The 23830-nt window shown below is 39.0% G+C and overlaps 1 protein-coding gene and 1 long non-coding RNA gene across 4 annotated transcripts in view; both read right to left on the reverse strand.

Moving 5' to 3' along the window:
* The window catches only part of LOC141372576 (uncharacterized), a 10688-nt gene extending 6099 nt beyond the window's left edge, over window positions 1-4589 (reverse strand). The window contains exon 1 of the long non-coding RNA XR_012377859.1: window positions 4525-4589. This is a non-coding gene — a long non-coding RNA (uncharacterized lncRNA). The remainder of the gene's footprint in view (window positions 1-4524) is intronic.
* The window catches only part of PPARGC1A (PPARG coactivator 1 alpha), a 634502-nt gene that overhangs the window by 240766 nt on the left and 369906 nt on the right, over window positions 1-23830 (reverse strand). The gene's annotated exons all lie outside the window — the stretch shown is intronic.

Below are 23830 nucleotides of genomic sequence, written 5' to 3' on the forward strand. Positions count from 1 at the left end.
ACACACACACACACACACACACACACACACACACACACACACACACTTTCCAGTTAGAAAACAGTGTAAGCATGAATCAAGAGTGGTACAGAGAAGAGTGTCATGGGGGGAATAATCTTTCCCTGCCCCACAGGAAATAACACCTTGCATTCAGGTTTTTGCTATTCCGTTTAGAATTGAAAGAATGCATTCTTGTCTTCAGCATAAGCCATCTTTTTTACTAGCATTAAATTCAATTTAGCTTTATGTGCTGTTTGAAAGAAAGAAGGAAAGAAAAGAAAGAAAGAAAGAAAGAAAGAAAGAAAGAAAGAAAGAAAGAAAGGAAGGAAGAAAAGCTATTCCAAAATGCCTTGGAGTGGATGACAGAGGGAAAAGGCACACGCACAGACATACAAAAGCAGTTATTCCTGGGTCATGCTGCTACCCTGTGTGAAACCGGCTAGGCAGATCACTGCAGAAGTGGCTTCAGATGGCTGCAAGAGACGGGGGCTGTGTGGAGCCAGTTGATGGGATACTTAACTCCAACTCATATTCATTTACTGCTACATTTAAGCTACTTTCAAGTTGATTTTCTCTCAAAAATACCATTCATATCAACATGGCAAGGTTCTGGCTCTGATGCCTGAGGATGCTGAGTGACCCATTTTGCCTTCATCTTCCTAAGCATGTGGGTGAGCAGAGCCGTAGACAGGTTAGTAGTACCATAGCTCCATAAATAAATAATTATGCAGATATCTGTTGGACATGCAAAAATATATATTTCTAAACAAATAAAGAAGCTTCATTATTTTCTCAATGACTAACTCAGAAGTCAGTCCTAAGGTCTTTTTCTTTCAAAATATTTAAGGTGGAGAGAAAAGAAACTCCTACATCCACATTCCATTTTGTTACTCTCAACTCAAAAGCTGGAAGTGATCAGGCTCCAGTAAATAAATTGCATGGTAAAACAAAAGAAATGGAGAGGGTCTACAGAGTCAATGAAGCTTAAAAGACATATCAACCAATAGCAACACGTGGATCTTATTTAGGTCCTTACTCAAATAAATTGTTCAAACATATGACATTTATAAAATAATTGGAAGTTTTAGGACTGACTGTATATTTGATAAGAATGATTGTTAACCTTTTTGATGTGCTAATGGTAATGTGATTGCTTTTCTTTAAACATACATGATAAAATATTTACAGGAGAAATGATATTTTGGATTTGCTTCAAAGTAATGTGGTAGGAGGAAGTGGATAGAAGTATTAAAGAAATAAGTTTGCCCATGAATTGCTAATTGTTGAAACTGGTAATAGTTGTATAGTGGTTCATTATACTGCTATACTACATTACTAAGTCTAATTTACTGCTTATTTTTCTTTATACGTTTAATGATGAAAAAAAGGAAATAGATTCAGGGAACTTGAGTGGCTCAGTTAGTTAAGTGTGTGACTCTTGATTTTGGCTCAGGTCATGATCTCAGGGTTGTGAGATCAAGCCCTGTGTGGGATTCCACGCTGGGCATGGAGCCTGCCTGGGTCTCTCTCTCTCTCTCCCTCTCCCTCTGCCCATCCCCCTGCCTCTTCCTTCTCAAATAAATAAATAAATAAAATCGATTCATTTTTAAAGGAACAAGAAAAAAATATTTTAAAAGGAAGTGATTGAGGATGAAGAGAGAATGGCTTTTTCTCTCTCTCATCTAAAAGTGGCACACATTAGCTGCTGTCTACACAACATGCAGGGAAGCACCTGGATTAAAGACAATGGCAGGGAGAACGCTGAGCAGCCTTGTAGCATATGAGATATTCTGACTTCCACTACAGCAACTTGGGGCCATACCAAATTTGGCCCCCTCCTCCTCCATTAGATTATCATCTCCGTGACAATGACTGTGTTTTGCTTATCGCCTGCCTTCCAGAGAGCCAGACATAGCATCTGGGACACAATAAACATGTGAGAAACACTTGTTGAAACTATTGAGGCAGTGTTTATATCTCTAATATTAACGTTTTCATGATTATGGATAGCAACAAATTTTTTTAAAAACTTCTGAGCACTGGGTGATTTGGACAGGCAGATCAACACAGAGTGTAAGTCGCGGCTTCCGAAAGTATGACTACCACTGTGGTATGTGTGCAGACAGATTTCATACAGCTCACAGACAGCTTTTCCTTAGGAGTTATGTATTTACTTTTAATATTTACTAAGATGAAAGTAACTGGTGTTTACATAGATGCAATAGGTTAGGAAGAGGCCACAAGGGTTTGTATTTTAAATAAAATAGGTAAATATTTGTACTACTGGCGAAGAGCTGTGGCAAAAATGTTTGAGGGTACTATTCATACGGATTTAAATGGCAGAATCCCAGAGAACAGCCACCTGTTTACTCCTCATACTGCCCCACTGGGTAGCCAAGTGTGTTAGGATATGGGCTCTCGAACAAGGTTGTTTGTATTCTAATACTGACTTTGCCACTGACTAGCTGTGTGACCTTGGGCAAGTTACTTAACCACTCTGTGTCCCAGTCTCCTCATCATGAAATGGGGATAATGATAGTGCCTATCTCCATGGGTTATTGTGTGGATTAACTGTAAGGCATTTAGAAGAAAAAGAGGGAGAGAGAGATACTACCATATCATCCACCGGAATGGTTAAAACTTAAAAGACTGACAATACCAAGTGTTACCACAAAAGTGGAGTGGCAAGAATTCTCATATTTTGCTGGTGAGAGTGTAAATAGGCTCAACCACTTGGAAAACTATTTGGTCATATCTACTAGAGTTAAACACGTTCCTACTCTAGGACCTTGAAACTCTGCTCCTGGGTTTATATCCAAGAGGACTAAGTATGTATGTCCTCAAAAGTCATGTATGAAAATGTTTCCAGTACTTACACTGTATTAGCCCTGAACTGGAAACAACTCATAAAGTCCATCAGCGGGAGAAGGACTAAATAAATTGTGGCAAATTAATAAAATGAAATAGTACACAGCAATAAAAATAAAGAATTACTGTATGTGCAACAACATGGGTAAATCTTACAGGCATTTTATTGAGCAAAAGAAGATAGACATCAAAGAATAAAAAATGTATGATTCCATTTATATGAAGTACAAGAACAAACATAACTAATTGATCATGATGGATATAACCTCTGAGACCATCACCTCTTGGGTAGGGAACTGACTTGAAAAGGGTACTAGGGAAGCTTCTGGAGTGTTAGAAATATTGTATACACATATAAAGATCCATTGAGCTATGCATTTAAGATTAAAGCACTTTACACACTTTACTGTGTTCTTTATACATCGATCAAAAGCAAATTTGGAAGGAAAAAGTATTTAGAATAATGTCAAGTACAGAATAAGTACGCTGGAAGTGTTTGCTATTATTATTTACTCTTATCTTCCAGTTCTCTATCCATTGTAAAGAATCCACAAGCACTTCTCGGGAGCCCAAATGTGCTACGATGGTATAAAAGTTATCAAATACAGTGCCTATCCTAACACATGGACAAATTATTTGAGGAGACTTGTTAACCAGTTCTAGTCACTACTCTGGAAGCATCACCATGGCTTAGCAATTAAGCATGCAGCCTTTGAAGTCAGAAAAACCTGTTGCTTCTGCCCTTACCAGCCTTGGTAATGTTATTCAACATCGTGGAGTCTCTGTTTCTTGATCTTTAATACACAGCTGATAGAAGCTGCTTCATAAGACATTGTGGGACGCTTACAAAAAATTTCGCTACTATTACTCTTACTAGATTGATTTAATTTTATTTTTTGGAGAAAAACAATCAGGACCAAAGCTAAATATCTTAGAGGCATTAATTACAATTGAGTTGGCTATGCTCCCAGGTTCACCTTTGTCTGAGTCATTTCAGAATGTTTATGTAGACATCACCCCAAAAAAGCCAAATGATCTTTCAGGATCACAGAGGAGTATCAACTCCAATTTATTTTCAGACGTGCTTGTGAAAACCTTTCAATACAGCAGTCAATTATGATTTTATTTTTAAGTATTATCCCTATTACCACAGAGAAAGCAGGGCATTCCTAGCTGTACATTTGCATTTGTCTCGTGACTACTGACAGATTTTCCAATGACCTAAAAACAAAGATGAAAACAAAACAAAAAACAACAGAAAAACGCATAGGCTTCCCTGCACATATGAGTGTATATTGCACTAGGATTTGTGCATGTACCTTTCTCCACCTTGCCACACTGCCTAAGCCTCCTCCCTCTTTGTATGGATGGCATGCTGTGCATATATACTTTTATCACTGCATACATTGCATGATAGCCCCTTTATCCATTTACCTGACCGCCATCCCCACTGGACCACAAAGCTGCTAAAAAGCAAAAGCTATGTTTGCTCATCTCATACCCACCAGAGCTGTGCATGGTGCCTGGTACAAAGTAGATACTAAACAATTTTGTGTTGACCTAAATGTCTAGAATGATCCAAGCTACTGCTAGCCTAAATGGCAGCTTATTAAAAATCAAAGATACCCCTTTCCCCCAGCACAAGCAGTCACTCACCAGGACACACAGCTTAGCAAGCTGAGAACGGACTGGATTTCAGCCCTCCTCCTTCCCTCTCAAACCCAGTCCCCTGTGTAGTAAACAACCCACCCAAACATAAGTGGATGACCAAGAGAACATTATGACCTCGTAGAGCAAAACAACACAGAATGCCCATGGCCTCACTGTGCATCACTGTCTCCCTCAGGATTACCAGCAGTCCCTCCTATGAACTTAATCTGGATGTCTTTGTCACTTCTAGATGAGATTACTGTACTCAAAGCGTGCCCAACTATTATAGGAGCTTGACCAGGGCACAGAAGTGGCCGCCCAAACTCTCCTTCAATAGGAGAACCAGTGGCACCCATCTGCCGTAACTCCCACACCTGCTGAGCCAATGCAATTAACTCAAGGTTGGACTAAAAGTCTATGAATGATACCAATAATTCGGGGACCAGGGACCAGAGTAAATATCTCTCCTGATTCTGACCCTCCAATGTTATTTGGGTCCAGCCTGCTCTTCTAATTCTATCTCCCAGTGAATCCATGGTAAGAGTTCTAAATTCAGGCCCAGAAACCATTCCAACTGCTCTCCCTGAGGGGGGATATTCCCTCTGGAATCTTCAAAGTATAAAAGTCTTTCTACATGAGTTATTGGCTTGGGTTTTTCCTTTTGGTTCTTTTCTCTCTCTCTCTCTCTCTCTCTCTCCCTGTAGTTGTGTTTATGAAAGCAAATGGCTACATTCAGCAATGGACCCAACTCCAGTTTAATTTCTATTTAAACCTTGTAAGTGCGCCCCAGTCACTGCACTGAGATCGGCATTCCAGAATCTAAATAGAGCAAGTGATAGATGGCAGAAGCTAGCAAATCCTCCTCCTAACTCCTCAGCTTGGTAATTCCCCACAGAACACTGACAGGCTCACCTCACGTCGCCACAGAAATTTAATAGCTAAGAGCCACGGTGAGGCTTTGTCTTACACAATTTAATTACACTCATGAAACAGACAACAGTGCATTTACTGGCCCACCATTAAATATTATCATAAGTAATTTAAACTCAACTTCACTTGTCCAAATATATGGACAAAATACATTCTGTCATCCCAAAGCTTTAATGTTCCCTCCATAACTGTGAATCATCGACAAATCCTCAGTAATTTATTCTGCTTTCCAACTGGAAGCATATCTTAAAGGAAGAAAAGTCAGAATGTGCAACACTTTTGATAGTAAACTTGTCCACCTGCTATCCAACATAAATTAAGGAGCCATACTTTAGTGATTCAATTACACCACTGAGTAATTGAAAATACGCAATTACAAGGAGTTGAGGTTCTTAGGAGAAATATAATGTCTGCATTCCAGATTCCCTAGTATTTGATTTATAATTGGAATATTGGCATAATATTCTACATTTAAGAGGAATTGCTCCCTTCTGGATAGTTGTAGAATCTGAATATTCAGGGCTACAAAGACCCTTAGAGCTCCTCTTGTTTAACCCCTTGTTTTATGTAGAAGGAAACAGAAGGCTCAAAGACTATTTGAGCTTATAAATTGTAAAAGGAGGCCCCAAAAAGAGGTTTTCTGACTCCACTTCAGAAAGTGTAGCATCATGGCCAAAGTCACAATCTCTGGAGTTGGACAAAATTCAATCTTGATGATATACAAGCCACTTAATTTTTCTATGCCTTTCTTCAGAAAGATAGTAACTCTAGAACAACTAGAGACTACTATCAAGTTAAATAAAGATGTCTGCTTCTTCCTCTGTTAAATAAAGATGATAATTCCTAAAGCAACTAGCAACAAATAGAGAGCAACTCCTAGAGTTGCCGACAGAGTATGTTGTCTAAACACTTAGCATTGTGTTAGGCACACAGTAGGTGCTCAGTAAAAAAATTAGTTGCCGCCACCACCACTACCACCATCACATGTCCAGTGCTAGTCACTGTATCATTTTATAGTCTTTTATTTAAGTCCTATTGATACCCTCAATATCTAGCCAACAATTTGCCTACAACATAGTATGATTACTATTCCACAGTAGCCAGAATATCTTTACATGCTATCCCAAAGATGGTACTTCCCCAGTTTGAAAAACTGGATCCCTGTTCATTTGAGAATAATATACTAACCAACCACTAAACACCTAATGCTTTATTTTTCATTTCCTGGGTTATATGCTGACTAGGTATGTTTGCATCAGGTGCAACACTTTATCAGATCAGCCTTCCTTCACTAGCTGTCCTAACTCAAAACGCTCACAGATCTGCCATTTTAGCTCTGTAACTAACAGTTGTAGATTCTGCATCTTAGTATGCAAATATTTTTAAAAATCACAAATGATTATTCCCAGCATTGACCTCCGTTCTGTCTCTTGAAAAAGAAAACCATAGCTTCTTTGAAACCCAAAATAAGCACACATGATCAAATGCTAATTTAGCAATAAACAGAAAATTGACTTCAAATCATCTCTCTGTCACTCTAATTGATTAACAGTCACATGAAAATTGATAACATGATTTTCAGCAACAGAGCGTGTGGCACAAGCTCATCGGTTCTATTGGCTTTGGATATTGACTTCCTTCCAAATGAAGCTTTTTAAGAGTACATTAGTGAGTCTGCTAATAATCTTAAAAAGCAGTCTAATTACAATAATGAACTCCGTACAATGAGTTTATGCAGTACTGGAGCTTACAGATCTGAGTCTCTTACTGAAATAAAAACAAAGTACAAATTCTGTTGAATATAGTACAATCATAGTTTTGTTTCACTAGCCGTGAATAAATGACTATTGCCCTCCTTGCTTCTCTAGCATTCCAGCAAAATATGCTCACATGATATCTACCTGCCTTAAAATTTTCCCAACATCCATAATACTTATCTTAACATAAAATTAATTTTAAGCTGCTGATCCTCTAGGATTCACACAGCTCAATTAGAAACCATCCTTAAGAAGTAGAAGATTGAAAAAAAAGTAACCAAACATAAAGCTGCATTGGTCTAGATTGTGAATATTTCTAAACCGAGAAAGTTATAAAAGCTGGACTTGGATTCAGTTCATATTGGCAGTAGAAAAACAGACATCGGGATTATAATAAAGCAGGCTAGCTAAGTCTCACTACGCCATTCTCTGATTGCTCCTCCAGATCCATACTTCATCCTCTGCTACCTGTGCCCCAGAAGCTGACATTTAGAGATTGTATCCATGGGATTCCCTGCCTTCCACTCCTAAAGAGACTGAGACACTAAGAGGCACTGAGGCCAGGGAGAAATGAGGTGGGTATTTTCCCTCCAGCTCCCTCCCTGCTCGGCACAGGTTGAAAGGACCGCGCTCCCCCACCCCCACCAAAGGCTGCACTCCTGAGATGTGCCATATCCAGCTACAGCTGTCTGGTTCCATGACAAGTTCCCTCCCCTGGAAACTTCGAGTCAAGGGTGGTCCTGGCCTTCAGCTGTTGCTAGCCCTGGGGATTCATCACTTGTTGGTTTCCTTTAACCCTTCCCACACTCTTGAAAATAGTTTTTTTATTAAACTCTAATCCCATATGAGTTTGCCATCTGTCACCTGTCAGAATCCTGACTGATATGTCTACCTTCCATTAACTGAGTGGTTCTCTACCTGTTGGGGGTTGTGTACCCCATTAAGAACATAAATTTAAAAAATAGAGAGAGGGACTGTTCTCTGCCAAAATGCACATAGTCATATGCATGTGAATTTTTTGATACAGTTTCAAAGAACTGACAGATACCCTGAAGCACGCCATGGATCCCAAAGTATGAACCCCAACCACGGCAAGATAATTTTTAAGAAAACAGCTTTTATTTTCACAAATGAATTATGTGGGTACCATGTTGTTCTTTAAAGAGTCCAACTTTGATTATCAGATTGTAGAGTATGAAGTTATAAAAAAAAGACCCACTCCTAAAAAAAATCTCCAAAACAAGGGTACATATAAAATATTTTATATTACATATCTCATTTTACCTCTTTCTTTGTTTTTCATATCATGTAAGTATTTACCACTTACACCCTTAGAATGTTTTTCCATCAGCCAGTGTTTTACTTACTTGTAAAGTTTATTATTCATCATTTTGAGTGCCATCTGGACTACTGATAAGTAAATGTCTTTAAATATCTCTGAAAGAGATTTCTTAAACTTTTACCATCTATCAGACCCACTCAGCATTCCAAAGCCTGATCCCCAAGGATGCTGGTATGTATTCAGCTGTTTTTTTTTTTTTATTATTAACACTGGTGGCTTCATAATATTAAAAATGTATACACCAAGTTACCCCAATAGAAAACCTGCATGGATTGTGATGAAAAATAAATTCTACTTCAAATAGTCACCCTCTCTGCCTAGATGCCTTCCCCATGGTCCAGAAGGAGTATCTTTCTATAGAAGATAAAAAAAAAAAAGATGCTGAAGTCCAACACTCCAGCATGTCTGAATCTCTCAAGGTCTCTATCAGTGGCTATTAAAATTTAAAGTTCACTGTATAATCCTTGACTGCAGAAAATACATGCTACTTATACCATATTCCTTAAGCTACCAGCAGCTTAAGTTATTCTCTGTGGTTCAGAGGGGAAAAAAGAACCAATGCAGTAGATGTAGGACCATATAAATGTCAACCAAGGACCATGTGGAAAAAAACAACTTAGCTGTTTTCTTTCTAATGCCAGTCATCTTAAATGACCCCGTATTTAAAAGTCATCTTTAAAAAAAAAAAAAAAACTTGTTTAAATACCATGCTATATGTATATAGACTTGAGTGTGTCCTGTGGGTATATAAATTATTCTTTTTTTAGCCACAAAAATAAGATTAGCAAAAAAGATACCTTTGGTGTTCATAATTTAAAAGAATACATGAATATAGAAACTCCACAGTTTATTAGCAATGAAGTGCCTCTCCTTATTATGCTACATTGTTTTCTTTGCTCACAAAGATCTCCCTTTAACTAGCTTCAGTGACTATCTTTAATACCCATCAGCAGCAGCCCTGACACAGTGGTCTATCCTAAGATGTTATTTTTGTCCCTCATGATTTCCTAATCTGACAATCTTGTAGGCAGCTATCTGGGGTCAGCAAACTGTGATGTCTTCCCTTCATCCTTCCCCCACACTGTTTCTCTCCTACTGAATCAGGAGATGACTTCTGTTTAATCTTAAAAGCATAAACATGCAACCGAATTCAGAAGTCTAAGCCCTCTCCTTGTTGTCTTCAGCTCACCTAGGGGATCTTACCCCTGACTCCATCAAACCTGCTGCTGTCAAATTAATCTTTCTAAAAGCACAGACCTGAGAGTGTGCCCCCTCCCCTAACACATCCCGTTCAAAACCCTTCAAGGGCTCTTCTTTTCCCATGAAAGGAGAAATTGTTTGAACTCACAACCTGGGATTCAGAGCCCTCAGTCATCTGGTACTGGCTTTACTCTGATTGCCATTTTCCTGCTTGGTGTTACTGGGGGGTTCCAAATGGATTACATCACCATTCACTGGAGGTGCCATATTTTTTTATGACCATGACTTTGCTCATCTTTCCCATCTACCAACAAAGAATGCCTTTTCTCAGGCAGTTCAAATATTACCTCATCTGAAATATGTTATGACATTGTTGGGCCCTACAGCCCAACCTCCAGTGATTTATCTGGTAGTAGTTTTTACCTATTTGTAAACTACTAAATCTAGTTTATCCATTTGTAAAATGGGGTTAATGGGAAGTTTGAGGATTTGATATGTGAAATACTTGAAGCACAGATATGGTTTTTATGTTGGTTGTTGTAGTTACTGCTTTTATCTTAAACCAGTTACTATATAGTAAGGAACTTGAACATTGAATGGGATTTTGTTAGTTTTTTACCTTCCACCTACTCTACCCCAATACAGATAACTTACAAATGAATAGAGGAAGGACATATGAAAGAAACTACATGTCCTCAATTCTGGGGCAAAGAAAGAACCACAGTTTCCGATTCTGACTATATCATCTATGCAGATCAATTTGGCCTGGAAATGCCATATGTGTACACTGGCTTTCACTTAACAAAGAGTGTTAAATTGGGTCACTGCACTATCACTAATTGAATTCTGAGAGATGTCAACCATAACGCCTCGGCTGAAGCTCTCTTGAGCAAGATGGCCGTTGAGTGTAACAAGGATCCCTGCTGCTTTTACCAGAGGAATTGAGTCTTTGAGTAGAACCCACTTCCTGCCTTTCAGCTTTCCTGAGCGCTCACTTACATAGAAAGCAAATGAGATGCCACTTTGTCATCTTGGTCTGAAGTTTCTCACAAAGCCATCCTCTTTTAAAAGACCTTGAGGGTCAGATTCTAACCTGAGTTGTACTGTGGTAAGTCTATTAAAAGGACCACTCTGGGTGGCTGGATGGCTGGGTGATGGACACTGTGTGTGCTATGGTGAGCACTGTGAATTGTGTAGGACTGATGAATCACAGACCTGTACCTCTGAAACAAATAATACATTATATGTTAAAAAAAAGAAGAAGAAGAAGAAGAAGAAGATAGTAGGAAGGGAAAAATGAAGGGGGCGGAAACCGGAGGGGGAGACGAACCATGAGAGACTATGGACTCTGAGAAACAGACTGAGGGTTCTAGAGGGGAAGGGGTGGGGGGATGGGTCAGCCTGGTGATGGGTATTGAAGAGACCACATACTGAATGGAGGACTGGGTGTTATATGCAAACAATGAGTCATGGAACACTATATCAAAAACGAATGATGTAATGTACGGTGATTAACATAATAAAATTTAAAAAAAAGTTAAATAATAAAAAAAAAGGACCACTCTGATGCCTGTGAGCACAGCAGAATGTCTTAGGAAATACAACCTCATTAGTCACAATCATGGCCGCCTCACAGAACCCTCACATAGGATCAGCGCAACCATTCTGTTTTAGTAAGGAATACACACCTCACAACTATCTACCAAGCATTAACAGGTTTTGTTCTGTCAAAAGTTGGCTTCCTTAATCTAGAGCTTGGAGTGAAAAATCTGAGCTGAGGCACATTCAACTGCTCTGAGACATTTTAGGCATTGCATACACTCAGCTTGTAGAACCTCTGAGCCAAGAGAGCACTGGGTCCATCTCAAAATGACATATGGTGACATAGAGTTCCACCAGAGCACAGGGCACCCAGTTAATTGGCAAGACTGGTCACCAGAAAGCACACTTCACTCACCAGCAGTTGAAAGGCCACTTGGGCAACAGCCAAAGAAACACTTGAAGTGCAAAAGAATTGCAAAACTCCCTCCATACAGCTCCCATGACAACCAAAAACAACTCCTTACTTGCACTTGTCTTCTACACTTGCCAGGCAGTGCTCATGGAGCAGGAAAGGTAAGTCTTTCTGCACAGCCAAGTATTTTAAGCCCTGCTGAGCACAGAAGTTCTCCAGGGAACTACCCACAGCCTGCAGGGTCACTGCTTCCTAATTTCCCTGGGTGGTACCTGATGACTCAGCAAGAGCCTACATCCTAATTCTTGTACGGAATGGATCACCCTAGTTCCAGGAATGAGTACTAAAGCCAGAGGATCTCAATACACTCACTAGCTATGTGAACTGGGGCAAGTTCCTTACCTCACTAAGAGTTGGTTTCTTTTTCTCTACAGGAGAAATTGTTATGAGAATGAGACTATATATAAAAATATTTCTATAATTTGGTAATATAAAAATATTTTTAAATTAATGATTAGTTTAGATGCTAACCAAAGATATACTATCCCTCTCTGCAAAATGCGTCTTTCTGTTTGGTGCATTAGATACCACACTGTGCATTAGTTTCCTGGGGCTACCATAACAAAGTGCCACAAACTGGGTGGCTTAAAACAATAGAAATTCATTCTGTCACAGTTACGGAGGCTGGAAGTCCAAAATCAAGGTGTCAGCAGGGCTATGCCTTCTCCTTAGGCTTGAGGAGAAGAATTCTTCTGTGATGGTTAATTTTATGAGACAAAGTGGCAGGGCCACAAAGAACCTAGATATTTGGTTAAACATCATTTCTGGGTATGTCTCTGAGGGATTTCTGGATGACATGAGCATTTGAATTGGTGGACTGAATAAAGCAGATTGCCCTTCCATTGTGAGTGGGCATCATCCAATCCACTGAGGGCCTGGGTAGGGGGAAAAAAAAAATAGAAGAGAGAATTTGACTGGTTGAATGGGGAATTCGGCCTTCTCCTGCCCTTGGGTTAGGACTTAGACCATCAGCTCTCCTGGTCTTCTGGCCTTCAGGTTTGGACTAAAACTCACACTAGTGGTTCTATTGGTTCCCAGGCCTTTGAACTCAGATTAGAATGACCACCAGCTTTCCTGGGTCTGCAGCTTACAGAGGGCAAATTATAAGATTTCTCAGCCTCCATAATTGCAAGAGCCAACTCCTTATAATATTTTTTCTATAAATAAATACATGTATGCTCACACACATATAATATTTATAAATTTATTATTTATAGATGTATTATATACGTATATATGTATTATATTACACAGGTATATATCTCCCAATGGTTCTGTTTCTCTGGAGAACCTTTCATACCCTTCTTGTCTTTTCTAGCCTCTGATGGGTTATCAGCAATCCTCCGCATTCCTTAGCTTGTAGATGCATCCCTCTAATCTGTGCATCTGTCTCCACATGGCATTCTTTCCTGTGCATCTGTGTCCAAATTTCCCTCCTCTTGTAGGGACACCAGCAATTGAATTAGCACCCACCCTGATCCAGTATGACCTCATCTTACCTTGATGAAATTTGCAAAGGTTCTATTTCCAAATTAGGTCACATTCACAGGTTCTAAGGATTAAAACGATATCTTTTGGGGAACATAATTCAATTCTTAAAAAGCACATTAGGCATCCCCTGACCTCACAATTTAAAAACAATACAACTACCGACATACTGGCTACATCACATAGCCCAATCAACCAAAAGACTCTTATTCTTCAGCATCAACCGCCAAGCATTGCAATTATTTGTTTCTGGCTGATTCACAGAGAGATTGGGGCCATGGTTTAGTTATAGGTGCCAAGCACTATTCTTGACACATATTAAGATCTCAATCAATGTCAAATGAATAAGTATTGTGAATGCATGAGCATATGGACCCTGGAGAACAGTAGATATAGAGCAATAGCACACTCTGGATATTCCAAGGTAATTCTGACTATAGATATGCTGGCCCCACCACTTCACTTGTACATGTCAGAACATTTGTCTTAACACTGGTTTAGAAAACAGACTCACTAAAATATAGGACTCAGAAGAAAAGATAACGGGGTGTTTTGTTCTCCAAACTCTCCATTTCCCCTCACAGATTTCTTCTTCACCTATGTTTCTTTTCAGCAAATGACAATTGGGAGTTCTTGATTTTATTTATTTGTTTGTTTGTTTGTTTGTTTGTTTATTTATTTATTTATTTATTTTTATTAACATAATGTATTATTTGTTTCAGAGGTACAGGTCTGTGATTCATCAGTCTTACACAATTCACAGCGCTCACCGTAGCACGTACGCTCCCCACTGTCCATCACCCAGCCCCCCACCCCCCCATCCCTCCCACCCCCCTCCACTCCAGCAACACTCAGTTTGTTTCCTGAGATTAAGAGTCTCTTGTGGAGTTCTTGATCTTTCTACATCAATTTTTGTCCTCTTTGCCCTTCTTACTCCCTTCCACTTACCCTGTACGTTCAAACTCTTCCACGTGCCTCTATCAGGTTCCGCTTCCCCTTCCCCACACCATTTCCTTGGTTGAGGACTCATTGTGTCTCAGGTTATTCACTTTGTTAATGTGAATTTTTGGCCTCACCAATTTTTCTCCTACCAGACTGATCTTTGTATAATGCAAACTTGTTCATTCACTGGCTAATTTAATGGGTGACCTCAGTGACTGTACTGCCTTCAGGATTAAATCCAAGATCTTTAACGTGCCATAGTGGCCGACACTGCTGGCTCATTGCTGGCTATATGTCCATCAAAACTCATTTCTTCTTCTCCTGGGCATATAGGAGTTCACTGTCTAGTCTTCCTCGCAGTTCGGTGTGACCATGTGAGTGCATCCCTTATCAATAGCACTTGAAAGAAAATGACATGTTCTCTACCCAACCTAATCCATAAAAATCTCCCATGCTATCCCCCATGCTCTTTCTCCCCTAGTCTGCCATTAGATGCAGAGGGTCCACTACAGGGCCCTGGGTCCTAGGAAATGGTAGAGCCACAAGATAGAAGAAATCTGGGCCTCTATATTAATATTGAAAGCTACCTGCTACATGAATGAGATATTCATTTCTACTGTAATAAGTTGCTGAGTTGTAGCAGTTACTATAGCAGTGAGCCTACTCTGTCTGATGTACCATTTGAGGCTCTCATTTTTCTGGTTTCTACCTACCTTTCCCATCTCATCATTCATTCATTAGTCTGTTTTGTTTCACACTGTCTTTCTGCCTCAGTGAACTCCTGTGGTTCTCCAAACTCATTATGTCCCTCTTGACTTTGATTCCAGTAGAATAACACTCTCTCTACTTAGGATAGTTCACTGCCCCATCTCTTTGCCTGATTTATTTGTCTCCATCATACTTATCACTACTTGATATATTGTGTATATATTTTTTATTCTCTCTTTCTCACTAGAAATTAAGCTCCCTGAATGTGAACTTTAATCACTTCATTCTTATATGCCCATCACTTTGATGAGCAGGGTCTGCAGTAGACCTTTAAATGTGTCTTGAGTAAATGAATAAATGACAACTAATAATCTCAAGTGTTTACACACTTGTGCTAAGTGTGTATGTGCTAAGATACATACCTTTTCATCCTCATAAGAACTCCATGAGATCAACTATTCTTTACTCTCATTTTCCACCTGAGGAAACCTAAGTCTTAGAGAGGTTAATTAAGTTCCTTGACAGAGTCAGAACTTGAACCCAAGCAGACAGATACAAAATCCCTGCACTTAACCTCTAGTTCATGAATCAATAAATACTTTATAATTAGTCCTTTTCAGCCAACAGCAGAAAGGTACTCAGGGTCAAGCCATCCCTAGACCTGTCCCAGACCACTTTGAAGGCTCGGATGCCATCCAGAGAGTCTATTCATGAACACCCACAGACAAGCTGTACAAACTCCCATGCTTAACGTTGCTCTTAATCTTACAAGGAAGAAAGTTAATAATATCATTCCTTGAAAGTAACATAAACACTTAAAATGTTTTCTTTCCAGCTCTTCAGACTTCACACTTCACTTCCTGCCTTTTCTGGTTCAGTGCCATTGAACTTAGTGGGTAAATGGGCAAATATATATCTCCAGACCATACTAAGCATGTCTTTTGATGTGTTCAAGTTTCAAAATGAATGTTGCTCATGTTACAACCTCTCAGGTGCTTAGAAGTATTAGCAATTTCCCTTTTCCCTTGCTATTTTTTTTCTCTAGGCTATCTATGCTATATTACTTCAATCTCTTTTCGTACAGTAAGTCATGCCCTCTAATCCATTTATCATTCCCGTCATTCTTGCTTACAGTATTTCCTTTTCATCTTTTTTTAAAAGCAAAATGGTGCTCTAACAAACACACCCATATACAGGCACACATTCACAGTCTCAGGCACTCCAAAACCAATCTTTCCATCAGAGTCCTTTCTCGACAACAGTTGACATAATTTTTGGCTCGTCTCTTCTCAGCTCTGCTCCTTGGTCAACACTGTACTTCTTGAACTAGATCTGTCTCTCTCATTGTTGCCCAATTATCTTCAATAGTTACAACTGGCTCTTTTATTTTCTATAATATATGTAAGTAAACACATCTTATAGTTGAGTTTTTTAAAACTCAAGAATCCCAAAGAGTGATGAACATAAGCAACTATAAATGGACCCTTGCAGCACCCTGTGAAAATCAGGGTTCAGACAGGGTTCAAGCCAGTCTTTCCAATATTGATGAAATGTAGTATTCCAAAGGATGCCTGTGAGAATATTGTCTATACCAACCTTAGCCTAGAGAATTTCTGAAGGAGAAATAATTTTGCATTGCTATTCTCATGCCTTTTTATAATTTCCCCCAAACTGTCCACGGCTCTTATTTTCCCCCTGATCATTCACTGCTCACACTCTGATCTTAGACACCAATCTCTTCTAAGCTATCAGTCAATTAATTTGATAAACTAATTGCAACTAATGGAAATTAAGGAAAAATTTTCCTATCTTTTATCAAATTATAGCATCTCTGAACCTTAACTTCTTTATATGTAAAATGGAGGTAATATTCTGCTTTGTGTATTTCTTTATGTAGGGAATTCTCAATTATCCATATGCTTATTGCAGTGACAACACATTAAGTTTCACAGCCTCTTCCCTTCACTCTCCCCCCCGACAAAATAATTCTAGTATTGATATGTTCTCCTCCTATGAGTTCCTGGACCATTATATATGTATAATGTGTATAATGTATAATACACACACACACACATACATATGTGTATTATACATTATACACGTGTGTGTGTGTGTGTGTACATATATATATCAGGATAATCAAGGAAGGGGAAAACCTGAGAAGGTCTAAAGACAGGATTTATTCTGAAAAAGGTAAAAAAAAAATAATAGGTTCAGGAATGGTGTAGAGGATAAGTCAGTAGCTTTCTGGAGTGGATTTGGGAAAAATTCTGGGGGAGAATGGAAAAAAAGAGTACTGAAGAGAATGACCATTTTCTGTGTGAAGACAAAATAGGAACAGAAGAAAAATGTTATGGGTCTTATACATGTCCTACTTCCTGAGCATTTGTCAGAGAAATAACAATGAAAACTTAAATCAATGGCAATGACTATTTTCCTTTGACTTGATCCTTGACAAGACTGTTTTAGGAGAGGTTTCAGCTTTAGAAAGGTTGCATGCAGATTATTCATTTTTCCATTATCCAAGGCCATGGTTGGTTCCACCTTCCCAAATCCAGAATGGTCCACTCTTCCCTTTGCCCTTTTGAGCCACTGGCTCCCAACCTTAGTCAATGTCCACCAGGGGACTTCCAAATGACATTAGCAAATACAGTTAGAGGGTTCGTCATCCTGATGTGAAGGGGACAAACACTGAAGCACTTCAAAACCAAACCAATGGTTTGAGGATTACCCACAAATTTGATTTATCTGAATTCTTCTCCATTAGTGTGCTTAATCAAGGACGGACTGTGTGGTGAATCACATATTTCCATGGTTTCTAATGTTCATTCTATGACTTCTCTGGAGCCTTTTATCATGAATTACTTCCTTTGTTCGCTCTTCCTTGGAATAGATGATATAATCTTGCTGATTTGGTATGGTATAGTTTGGTAGCTAGAAAATTCTTTTATTTAGCCTCTTATGTAGCTTTCTGACTCTCCCACCAAAAATCTCCTCAACTTGAGCTCTTCTAAGCTTCTTGTCTCTGTAATTTAGTTAAAGGGTTAGGCTAAGTAATTGCTAATTAATTCCCTCACATCATAGTTCTCTAGTCTGGCTTCCCTCTTCAAATGAATTAACCTGTCTGGCCCCATGTTCTCCTTCACTTTCTAATTCCATTGCTTAGAAGAAATATTTTAGTTGTGGTTGTTTTTGGCATTGTGGAATCTACATCTACAAAATGCAAATTGTCCAGGGCAAGGTCTGATCCTTAAATATTCATTGACAACTAGCTTACTTCAAAAGCAATTTTATCAGCCTTGCTACCAAACCCAATGAACATTTTATTTAGAATCTAGTCTATTCATATAACTCTACCCATTCATTCCAATATTTTATTGAATGGCAGGAAGTGTACTAAGAGCAGGGAATATGCTGAAAGATAAGTTTCCTGCCTTCCAGAAAGGGGTTTCAAAAGAAATATCTTCATATTTGAGAAAAATGGAACACATTTTTTAAAAGACTATATTCTATCATAAGTGATATCAATAATAATGACGACTATTTATTGTGCACTTATTCTATGTGGGCTCTCTATACTAAGGGCTTTACATTCATTCTCTCTTTTGATACTCACCACAGACCTATGAGTTAAGTGCAATTGTTATCCCCATCTTATAGGTAAGAAGAGAATGTAAGTTTAAAGAAATTAAAGCACTAGCCCAAATTATAGAGCTCCCCAGTGGCAGAGTTAGAATTCTTATCTACAGTGCCTGCATTTTAAAGTTCTAAAATGTAGACATGGCATGAGTGTGTCTGGCAGCTAGTAGGCACACAGTCAATGCTTGGTTAATTGTTAGTAAGAAGAGGGGCTGGGGAGACAACAGTACGTTTAAATAGCAAGTTTGAATCAGGAAGCAATGGAAGCAAGGAGTGGACATGAGGGTCAAGGGAGTGGCCTTGGCCTCCTCTGGGAATCCAGGTTGTCAAGAGAAACCTGAAACCTGCAGAGTAGGGGGAAGGCACTGAAAGCTCCTGAGTCGGGAATAAACTTGGTGAATGTGTCACTTTGGGACAACTATTCTGAGCAGTGATTGCACGAAGAATGAATTAGAAGAAAATAACAATACTCTATGGGTGAGGGAACCATGAATTAAATGAAGAGAATGGGCATCTTAAAAAAAAACAGTGGGCAAGATTTGGATATTGGACTTTGCGGGAGGGTATAAACCATGATCCTGAGGCTCTGAAGCAGATAAATATTACTGCCATTACTGAAAATCAGAAAAAGACATCACTTTGAGCTTGACAAAAATAACTGGTATATAGTAGACACTCAGATGTTCTTACAATGAATAAAAGGATGGATGGACAGATGAGTGGGCGGATGAGGTCTCTTTGGAAAGCTGAATGTGAAGGAATGGCAGAGACTTCCTGGTAGAATCAGATCCCATAGAACTGCCCCTGAATCTACATTCCTTGTACTCTTCCATGTATTTTTAATTTGCCCCTATTGTAGGCAAGCCAACTGGTTGTTCTTCCCTTTCTCCATTGTTTTTTTTTTTATTTATTTTATTTTTTTTATTATATTCAGTTAGCCACTGTATAATACATCATTAGTTTTTGATGTAGTATTCAATGATTCATTAGTTACATAACACCCAGTGCACATCACAACACGCGTCCTCCTTAATCTCCATATTTTTTTAAATTCTTTTTCTGAGTTATTTTAGAAAATGTAAATAAACATTCAGATATATAGAATCTGAAAAAACTTCTCCTATTGTATAGCAAGATTTTTTTTAATCCAGCAGGATTTCTCATTCTCCAATACCTCTATCCAGTTAATACAAGGGTTTGTTTTTTATTTTTAACTCTCCTTCAGAATATAAGTCAAATCAGAGGACCCAAAGGGTTACCCAAATAACCTAAGGAATTATTCTGATGTCCTGCACTGGATATAAGATATGTATGAAAAGGGAAAACGAAGAGGAAATGGAATAATATGGGTGAAAATCATATTCACGGAAGTCTAGGCACCAGCTTTGATCACCACCAGCACTGTGCCTCAGGAGTAGCCTAAGTAAAAGAGAAAAGATGAGGAGCAATAAGAAAACAAAGAAGTGATTCAGAGTTCATCAATCCTAAATTTCTGAGACCATGAAAAGTAGAATTTTTTGATGGCTCCATCCATCCATCCAGAACGCAACATGGTGAGTAAGAATGAAGGTTTCGAAGTCAGACAGATCTGGGTTTGAATCCGAGCCACTCTGGACATTAACTGATTGACATGGTTGCAAGATGCTTTGCTTCTCTGTTCCTCAGTCTCCTCATTTGTAAGATGGAGATAAAGCCTCAGGTTAGTTGCGAGGATTAAATGAAATAATGTGCCTAAACACTTAGCATCTGGCTGGTGCACAGTAAATCGCTCAATAAACTGCAGCTATTATTCAAACTGTGATCAGACTGTGCTAGGGACCGAGGTGAGTCAAAGGAAATCTAAGTCTCGCTCCCTCTATCATGTACTCCCCACCAGTCTCGGCCAACACAGCTCTGCACATAATGCTGCTTCAATCATCAGGACACCATGAAGACATGAAGGGAACAAGAACATGTGTGGAGTAAATTAGAAAAATATACACCAGTTACTGGTATAACATTGCGGCTGCCTGGATTAAGGAGATCTGGGTCATCAGCTCACCAGTGTTGCTCAAAGTCAGGCTGAATTCTCTAATGGAGAAAGGATTAGAGGACAGAACCAGCTGTTGGAAGTATTGGCATTATAAGAATCTGAATGTGATTTTAAGAAGAGATAGCCTAAGGAGAAAAGAAGTGCTCATTTTCCTATGTACAGTATTATTGGCTCCTGAGGATAGGGGGTATCTGGGAAGGAATGAAACACACTCTCTCCTTATAGTGTCTTAAAAACACACACACACATTCTCTCTGGGCACTTGGAACACGTGTTTGTTGGAGGAAGTAACCCATCTGAGATCACAGCCCTATTACTGATGTCTTGTGAGAAAGGAGAGTTTTTTGGAGATGTTTATTCCCCTTGAATTTTCAACTTTATGTTTTGCATATGTGTGTTTAGCGTTCTTAAATACTACTCTCTTGACTCTGTCACTAATCTTATTTGTACTCTGGAAAAAGTTACTCCATAGTGTGGTGGGTGCGTGAAGATATCTTTTCAATTGAGTAAGTTTTTTACATAATTTACATTTTACATACATATTTAACTCTCATGGTAAAAACATAATCTCACTCAACTGGAAAACGAGTCGCTATTAACATACTTTATTAATAATAGGAGGAATCCTATTTAAATAAAGAAATGTAATCCCTTTAGAGCTTGAAGTCAGCATGTAACACCTAACAATTGTGCTTTAAGGCATATTTCATGAGATATATCTGACTCCCAGAAATGGTCACGAAGTGAGGAATGCTTTTTTTTTTTAATTTTTATTTTATTTTATTTATTTATTTCAGGGAGAGAGAGAATGAGAGATAGAAAGCACGAGAGGGAAGAGGGTCAGAGGGAGAAGCAGACTCCCTGCTGAGCAGGGAGCCCGATGTGGGACTCGATCCCGGGACTCCAGGATCACGACCTGAGCCGAAGGCAGTCGCTTAACCAACTGAGCCACCCAGGCGCCCGAGGAATGCTTTTAAGCAGGCAGATGACTCCATCCTCCCAATAGTAGTAACTATAGAACTATAATACTAATTGTAGTAGTAGCAGTGGTGGTAGTAATAGTGACCCTATTACTAAATTACACCAGGCATTGTTCTAAATGTACCTTATGTGTTACCACATTTAATCTTCCCAACCCTTTGCCTTAAGTTCTTTATTATCCCTTTTTACAGATGAGCAAGTTGAGATGCAACAAGGAGGTTAAGTATTGCCCCAGATCATGCAGCTATTAAGTAGCAGAGCTGGAATCTAACCAAGAAAGAAAGGAGAACCTGAGATTGTTTAATACTTCTCTAGAACACACATCATTTGCATGACTACAAGGAAGGTGAGCTTGAATTCCAACCCATATCTGTGTGATTCTGGCATGCACGCCCTGATTATGAGACCACAATTTGTTTTCCAGAGGCTCTCTTGTCTTTTGGGCAAATGTTATCCTGAGGGACTCTTGAGTTCAGAGTATATGACCAGCCCTCTTCATCCAAGAAGTGGATAGGAGTTAGGTTTGGGCAGCGATGGGGGGAAAAAAAAAAAAAGTGAAAGTGCATCAGGGAAATGGTTCCTCAGGCCTTAGTTGAGAACCTTGCTCATTTCTGGAGTATAAGTAGAAGGGATGGAAGAAAGGAAGGGGAGAGAAGAGAAAGGAAAGAGAAAAACTTTAATGAACCATTACTAAGTGCCAAGAAAAGTGCTAAGAACTGTATATATGTAAGAATTCATTTCATTGGAGCACAGAGTTCAGAAAAAGAGCCACAAATGTGATCAAAAGACAGAATTATGTTAACTTGCAGAAAATTAAGAAAACTAGACTCTTTAGGAAAAGTCAGCTATTCCTTTTGCAGATTAGAGAACTCAGTTGGGAGATGCAGTGGCATGCCCCAAGTCCCACATTAAGCAGATGCTAAAACCAACAATGGATCAGTCCACTGGATTTCCCTCTGCCCAGTCCCCATGGGCATCCAACTCCAGGGAGGGCATCTTCGCTGGGCCTTCCTGCTTCCCACTGGTGTCTGGCATGGATCACATCTCAGCTAAGACATTCTATCTTAGTGACAAAATCATCAATCTGAAGCAGGGATACCCCTTGTCAGCTAAACCAAAGGGAGCGGTGGTGGGTACCAAGACTGGCTCTCCAGTGTGTACCTAAAAGGTTTTGTCTGTTCTCATTCTTCCTCTGGGGAAAAGAGGATAGATCTTATGAGCCAGATGTTTTAACTCCCAACCTATAGATGAAAAAACTGAGATTCGAAGAAGTGAATAAATTCACCTAAGGTTACTGAGCTAGGAAGTGACAGATTGAGGGCTCCACTATAGGATTGCTGAACAAAAAATTCACCAGTGTCAGTGAAACACATACATTTACATGTCTATGCCTTTCACTTTGGATCCAAGATAATACCTTCTGTACCACCAATTCTTCTTTACAAAGGCATGTTCTGCTTAGGCTGACAGAAAATAGCCATTCTCCTTCCAGCCCTAGGTTGGTTCTTACCTGCCCAATTAGGAAAATTATTATGGCATAGAGAATAAATAGCCCCATTGTTGTTTAGCTTATTTTTCTTTTGCCTTTCTTAGAATAATAAAGGAATAATGTCTTCTTTTAATGCTCATATGCAAGGTGCAGAGCTCTGTGTCCCTGAGAAGGCATATGGCAATGTTAGCCCTTAAATGGAAAAAGAAAACCTTCTGATTCTTTGTTGCTCTGCTGTCAATACAGCCAGCTCAGGCGACCCCATAGAACAGGAACTTTATTCTTCTAGATGGGCTCTAGAACCAGCTAAATTTGAATATCACCAGCTGTGTAGCCTCGAACAATTTATTTGACATCCCCAATTCTCAATTCCGTGATCTTTTTTTCCCCAGCTTTACTGAGGTATAACTGCAAATAAAATTATAAGATATTTGAAGTGTACAACATGATGATTTGATATATGTTTACATTGTGAAAGGACTCCCCCCACTGAGTTAATTAACACATCCATCACTCACATATTTACCTTTTTTTTAAGAGATCATTTAAGTTCAATTTCCTGATTTTTGATATGAGGAAAATAATAGTATCTACAGCATAAGGTGGTTGTGAGACATATAAAGTACTTAGGATGCCAACTTGCACCCATTAGGATGGCTACTACGAAAAAAGCAGAGAATAACAAGTATTGGTCAGGATGTAGAGAAATTAGAACCGTTATGATCTATTGGTGGGAATGTAAAATGGTGCCACTACTATGGAATACAGTATGGTGGTTCCTAAAAGATTT

The sequence above is a fragment of the Callorhinus ursinus genome, unplaced genomic scaffold (assembly GCF_003265705.2).
Source record: "Callorhinus ursinus isolate GAN/ISIS: 27379988/994484 unplaced genomic scaffold, GSC_fseal_2.0 scaffold4, whole genome shotgun sequence".
NCBI lineage: Eukaryota > Metazoa > Chordata > Mammalia > Carnivora > Otariidae > Callorhinus > Callorhinus ursinus.